This window comes from Chrysochloris asiatica, unplaced genomic scaffold (assembly GCF_000296735.1).
Source record: "Chrysochloris asiatica unplaced genomic scaffold, ChrAsi1.0 scaffold00104, whole genome shotgun sequence".
NCBI classification, from domain to species: Eukaryota; Metazoa; Chordata; class Mammalia; order Afrosoricida; family Chrysochloridae; genus Chrysochloris; species Chrysochloris asiatica.
The window spans coordinates 7,914,337-7,920,336 of NW_006408622.1; positions in this window are offsets into that span (position 1 = coordinate 7,914,337).

Consider the following 6,000-nt stretch of genomic DNA (forward strand, 5'->3'; position numbering starts at 1 on the left):
CAGAATCGCTTTGAGTCAGAATCAACTTCACAGCAGATTTTGTTTGATTTAAAGTTTATTTTCCTGTTCTGTTTCTAATTTCTAAAATTGAAAGCCTAGATTATTTATTATCTGTTTTTTTTTCTTCCAGCATAAATTATTTAAAACTATTAAGTTCCTTTGGGGTACAGTTATGGCTATATTCTGTATGTTTCAGTATGTATAAATTGTCGTAAGTTTTCATTGTCTAAAATTTCTGTTTCTTCTTTGATACAAGAAAGAGGGAGTTATGAATGTTGAGGGAGTATTTTAAAGCTATTTATTTTATTTTGTTACTAATTTCTATATAGATAGTAATGTATCATGTACAATTTTAAGTTACATTTTCATGAAAAATCTAAAAAGCTATCTGTGGTAGTTCAGATTGCATGTCAACTTAGCTAGGTTGTGCTTTTCAGTGGTTTGACAGTTAATGATGTAATTCGATAGTTATGTAATGATAGAGTTATCTCCCATTTTGTGATACAATGGAATCCCTTCCATGATTCAATCTAATGTGATCAACCAATTCACTGTATGGGACATTTCTTCAAGGGGGTGGCCTGAATTCAATATCTATGCGTGTTCTGACAAAGCTCAGAACTGTCTTTTTTGCTCACACTGGATCCTGCATCTGGCTTGTCATCTCTTGACCTCTGGTTCTTGGGACTTAAGCCAGTGGCCTGCCATGTTGTTGTTGTTGTTGTTAGGTTCCATCAAGTAGGTTCCAACTCACAGTGACCCTATGCACAACAGAACCAAACACTGTCTGGTCCTGCACCCATCCCTCAATTGCTGCTGCCACCATGCCAATCCAACTCAGTGAGGATCTTCCTCTTTTTTACTGACCCTCAACTTTACATAGCATGATGTCCTTCTCCAAGTCTCTTGGAGACCAAGGGACTGGTCTCTTCTAATAACATGTACAAAGTATGAGAAGATCCTGGCTTCTAAGGAGTATTCTGGCTGTATGTCTTCCAACACAGATCTGTTTGTTCCACAGCCCAGTAGTTTCAATATTCTTCTCCAACACCATAACTCAAATGCATCTGTTCTTCTTTGGTCTTCCTTATTCATTGTCCAACATTCACATGCATATGAGACTATTGAAAATACCATGGTTTGAGTCCTCAAACTGATACCTTTGCCCTTGAACACTTTATAGCCTGCCTGTCTTGGGAGTTGTTAGCTGATAAGTCAGCAGTCTGCTGTCTGACCTGCCAATCTTGGGATCATCAGCCCCTGCAGCTACGAAAGTCAGGGGAAGCCTCCAGTCTGACGTCTGACCCATGAGCTCAAGATTTGCCAGCGTCTGTTGTTGTAGTGCTACCCAGTGCTTATCCTACACCAGAAGCCTTGCCAGCCTGTACAACCATGTTAGTCGTTTCCTCAAGGCAAATCTCTCTCTGTAGATAGACATCTATAAGCTTCACTGGTTTTGCTGCTCTAGGGAACTCAGCCTAACACATTTGGTACTGGAAGAATATAAAATCTAACAGGTGTCTAAAACATGGAAGTGGTTTTGGAATTGGGTCATTGGTAATAAGGCTGGAGAAGCTTTTGGTTGCCTAATAGGAGTCGCTATGAGTTAGAATCGACTCAATGGCAGTGTGTTAATAGTAAAAGTCTAGGTCGTCTTGAAGAGACTGGTGGTTGTGGTTATGTACCATGGAGTTGGTTCCAACTCATAGCAACCCTGTAGAGAATTTCTGAGGCAGTTAATCTTTACAGGAACAAAGAACCTCATCTTTCTCCCATGGAGTGGCTGATAGATTCGAAGTGCTGACCTAAAAGTTAGCAGCCCAATGCGTAACCACTACTTCACTGGTGTTCCTTTGAAGAGATTATTGGTGGAATTATGGGCATCAAAGTCAGTTCTGGTGAGGACACAAGGAGAGCTGTAACACTCAGATAGAGGAGACTGAAAGCACAGAGACAGAGAAATGGTGGTAGTAGAACCAGCAGATGTTCTTTTCTTATTATATTGTACCGTTCCTTGTCCTAATTGCTCTTTGCCTTGAATTCTGTTGTATCTGATAATAACATCACAATTTCAGCTTTCCTTTAGTTAGTACTTGCTGTCATTCCACTTTGTACTTATTTATTTCCAGTCTTTACATTGCTTTTTTTCTTTTTTTTAGTAAAAATAATTTGTATTTAATTTTGGATCAGACTTTAAGTTAAAATCAATGATAGATAAAGAATAGCCTTATACAATGATTGAAGGGTCAGTTCGACATGAAGCCGTTGTTGTTGTTGTTGTTAAATGCCGTTGAGTCGGGTCCGACCCATAGCGACCCTGTACAGGGTTTCCGAGGGTGTAAATCTTTACGGGAGTAGAAAGCCTCATCTTTCTCCCGCGGAGCGGCTGGTAGTTTCGAACCACTGACCTTAAAGTTCGCAGCCCGGTTCATAACAATTACGCTACCAGAGCTCCTTGTTGTTAGGTGCTATCCAGTTGGTATTTACTTGTATCGACCTCATATACAACAGAACCCAGAACTGCTGGGTTTTGCCACAATCCCACAATTGTTGCTGCCCTTGAGCTCATTGCTACTGCCAATGTGCAAATCCATCTCTTTGGTGGGGGAGGAGGGTCTTCCTCTTTCTCACTGATCATCCGCTTTACCAAGCATGGTGTTCTTTTCCAGGAGCTGGTATCTCCTGATAATATGTCGCAAGTATGAGTGACGAAGTCTGGCCATCCTGGCTTCTAAGAAGTATTTTGGCTGTACTTCTTTATGTGTTGCTTTTTAAAGAGTTTTTGTTTTTTCCATCCAGTTTGATGGTCATCTTCTTCTCTAAGTGTATGTAGGTTCTGTGTATGGAAGCATCTGTTTCTGAAGGAAGCAGAGAGCATGGGGAAGGGGAAGAGCAGGGGAGCCTGGATGTCTAATTTCCAATCCTGGCTGTGTTGTCTAATAGCTGTGGGGACTTGTATACATTCCTTAACTTCTAGCAGGTGGTGATAAATTGTCATGGGGAATAAATGAGCCAGTACATGCAAAATACTTTGACCAAGGCTTGTCATATAGTGAGCAATGAATAAATGTTAGATTATTAGTATACCCACTGTCATCAAATTGATTCAAAATAATCTCTTATTGGGGAGCACAGAGCTTCCATACGATAAGCACTGAATTGCAAACTACAAGATTGATGGTTCAAGCCCACCATCTGCTCTGCAGGAGAAAGGTGAACCTTACTGCTCCTGCAAAGTTTTAAAGCATTGAAAACCCTGTACAGGGTCGCTATGAATTGGAACCGACATGATGGCTCTTAACAACAACAACAATCCATTACTACTTTTGACTTCAGGGGTCTCTCTTGTGTATCCCAACTCATCACCAATTGTACCAAGCCAGTCCAGGAAGGCTGGGATCACCCAACTCTGATGCCAAATGTTTGGTGGATAATATGCCAACTGCGTCCTGTGGAAATCTCAGCCTCCCTTCCCTGGTCAGTTCAGATCCCAACTACCAGTGCAGCCCTTCCTTTCTCATTTCCATTCACCTAGAGCTAACTCAGCAGGTATCATCTCCATCTGTGTTTCTTAGTAATCTATTAGGATGATTCACAAACTCCAGGGAAAGGGCTCTCTTTAATAGGAAACGAAAAGGACTCCAACACGTAGGGTGAGCTCTGGGAGGGGTCTCATCACAGAAGTTCCATGTTCCCAGGGGAATCTCTTGCTCTTCTAAGAGCGGATGTTTGCTCTCACCACCTGGAAAGGTCCACTAAACCTCCATCTTCCAAGGCCTTTATTGGCCTCACCATGTGGCTATGATAAATTGCAGCATAGGGACCCAATGTGGTGCCTCTTAACCTCCAGTCCACTCATTGGCCTTTGGTGTGGTCCAATTCTAAGGAATCAAGACCAAAAGTTCAAACTGTTTATTGCAAAGGGGTTCACACTGTTTATTGTCATTGCTAATACTTTGGGTTTATTTCTAATAACCTTACTTTGTGGGTTCTGTTTACCTCTCTCTCCTGAGCTTTGTTCAATCAATGTAATTTTCTTATTCCCTTTCTAAAAACTATATACTATATTTCGATTGTTTTATTTTAGTTGTTAGGTGCCATTGAGTCAGTTCCGACCCATAGTGACCCTGTATAGGGTTTCCAAGGAGTTTGAACCGCCGACCTTGCAGTTCATTAACCCACAGCACCATGCCAGGACACCATTGAGGACCCTTAAAATATTTACATATATATATGCATGTAATTCACTGTTATCCTCCTAGACAAGCAAGAATCTTAGCACATTGGAATGAAGCGTTGCGCCTTCTTTCCCTCTATTTTCCTTATTGTTATAGTTGAGAATATTTCCACCTTAATACAAAGAAGTATTACTATTGTTTATAGTCATTTTTGTTGTTGTTAAGTCAGTTCTAACTCATAGCAACACTGTATTAGGTTTCTGAGGAGCAGCTGGTGAGTTTGATCCACCGACCTTGTGGTTCAAACTGACCTTGAGGTCCAGGGCTTAGCCTATGACACCACAAATAGCTAATTAAGTTTGTTAACATATTTTACTATTACTTGTGTTTCTTAAAATTCCACTCCTTCCCTCTGGGTTCATTTTTCGTTTTGCAGAAATGTATCATTTAGAAAGCATTTCGATTTAGGTGGCAAGCCCTTTAAATTTTGGATGTCTGAAAACGTCTTTATTTTGCTCTCATTCTTGAATAACTTCATAGTTTGATGCTATTTTCCTTCAGCACTTCAAAAATATTATATGATTCCATTGCCGTCTGAGCATCTGTTGGTGCTAAGATGTCTGCTGTTAGTCTCAGTGTTAGTAGGTAATCCGTCTTTTCTTTCCAATAGCGGTTAAATTTTGTCTCTTTTATTTTGGTGTCTGGAGTTTTATCAAGTGAGGCGATTTTATTATGTGTGTGTTTGTTGTGCATGTGTTTAACTCTGCAGAGCACTTTGTGTACATTTTCAGTATAAGGAATCGTGTGTTTCTTTCAATTCTGGAACATTTTCAGCCATTATCTCCTCAGTTTATTGCTTTTTCTACCAGCCTCCCCATTCTCTTCTTCTAGACCTTGTATTAGACAAATGGGATACTTCTTTTTAACAGCTGCATAGAATTCAACAGTTTGGATGGACCAAAATCTACTTAAACATTCTTCTGCTGTTGGACATTTATATATTTCTACTTTATGGTATTAAAAACAATGCTTATATCCATTTTTATATCCCTGTTTTTGTTAGAATCTTATTTTATTTCATTGTGGTTGAGTGGAGACTTCTACTGAGATTTTTTTCCCTGTACTCATGTAAGGCCAGTTGTGTAAATTATCTATGCATGATTGAGAAAATTTTGACTTCTGTTTGCTAAGAATAAAGTGTGTGACTGCTATAGTTATCATTTTAATATTTATTCGTCACATCTCACTTAATTTTGTTTACATAATTTCTTCATTTGTTGTTGTTAGGTGCAGTCGAGTTGGTTCCAACTCATAGCAACCTACGTACAACAGAACAAAACATTGCCTGGTCCTCCACCCTCCTCACAGTTGTTGTTATCTTTGAGCCCATTAGTACTGCCACCATCAGTCCGTGTCATTGGGAATCGTCCTCTGTTTTGTTGACCAGCCACAATACCAAACACGATGTCTTTCTCCAGGGATTTAAAAAGTAATAAAACCATTATGATTGGTGATTTGCAAACTGGTGCTGTGGGGTAGGTGTTGGGCTGCTAAATACAAGGTTGGTGGTTCAAATCCACCAGGTGATCTGCCGGAGAGAGATGAGATTGTCTGTTCCCCTAAAGATTTATAGTCTCGGAAATGCTGTATAAGGTTGCCATAAGCTTGAATCCATTTGATGGTTATGAGTTTGGTTTAGCTTTGGGGTTGTGCTTTATAGACGGACGCTATGTTATGAGATGCAGTGGGGCTTGCCCATTCTGGTACCCTCCTGAAGCATTCTTGGACCTGAGAGCTCTACCAGGCACCATATTCCATGTTC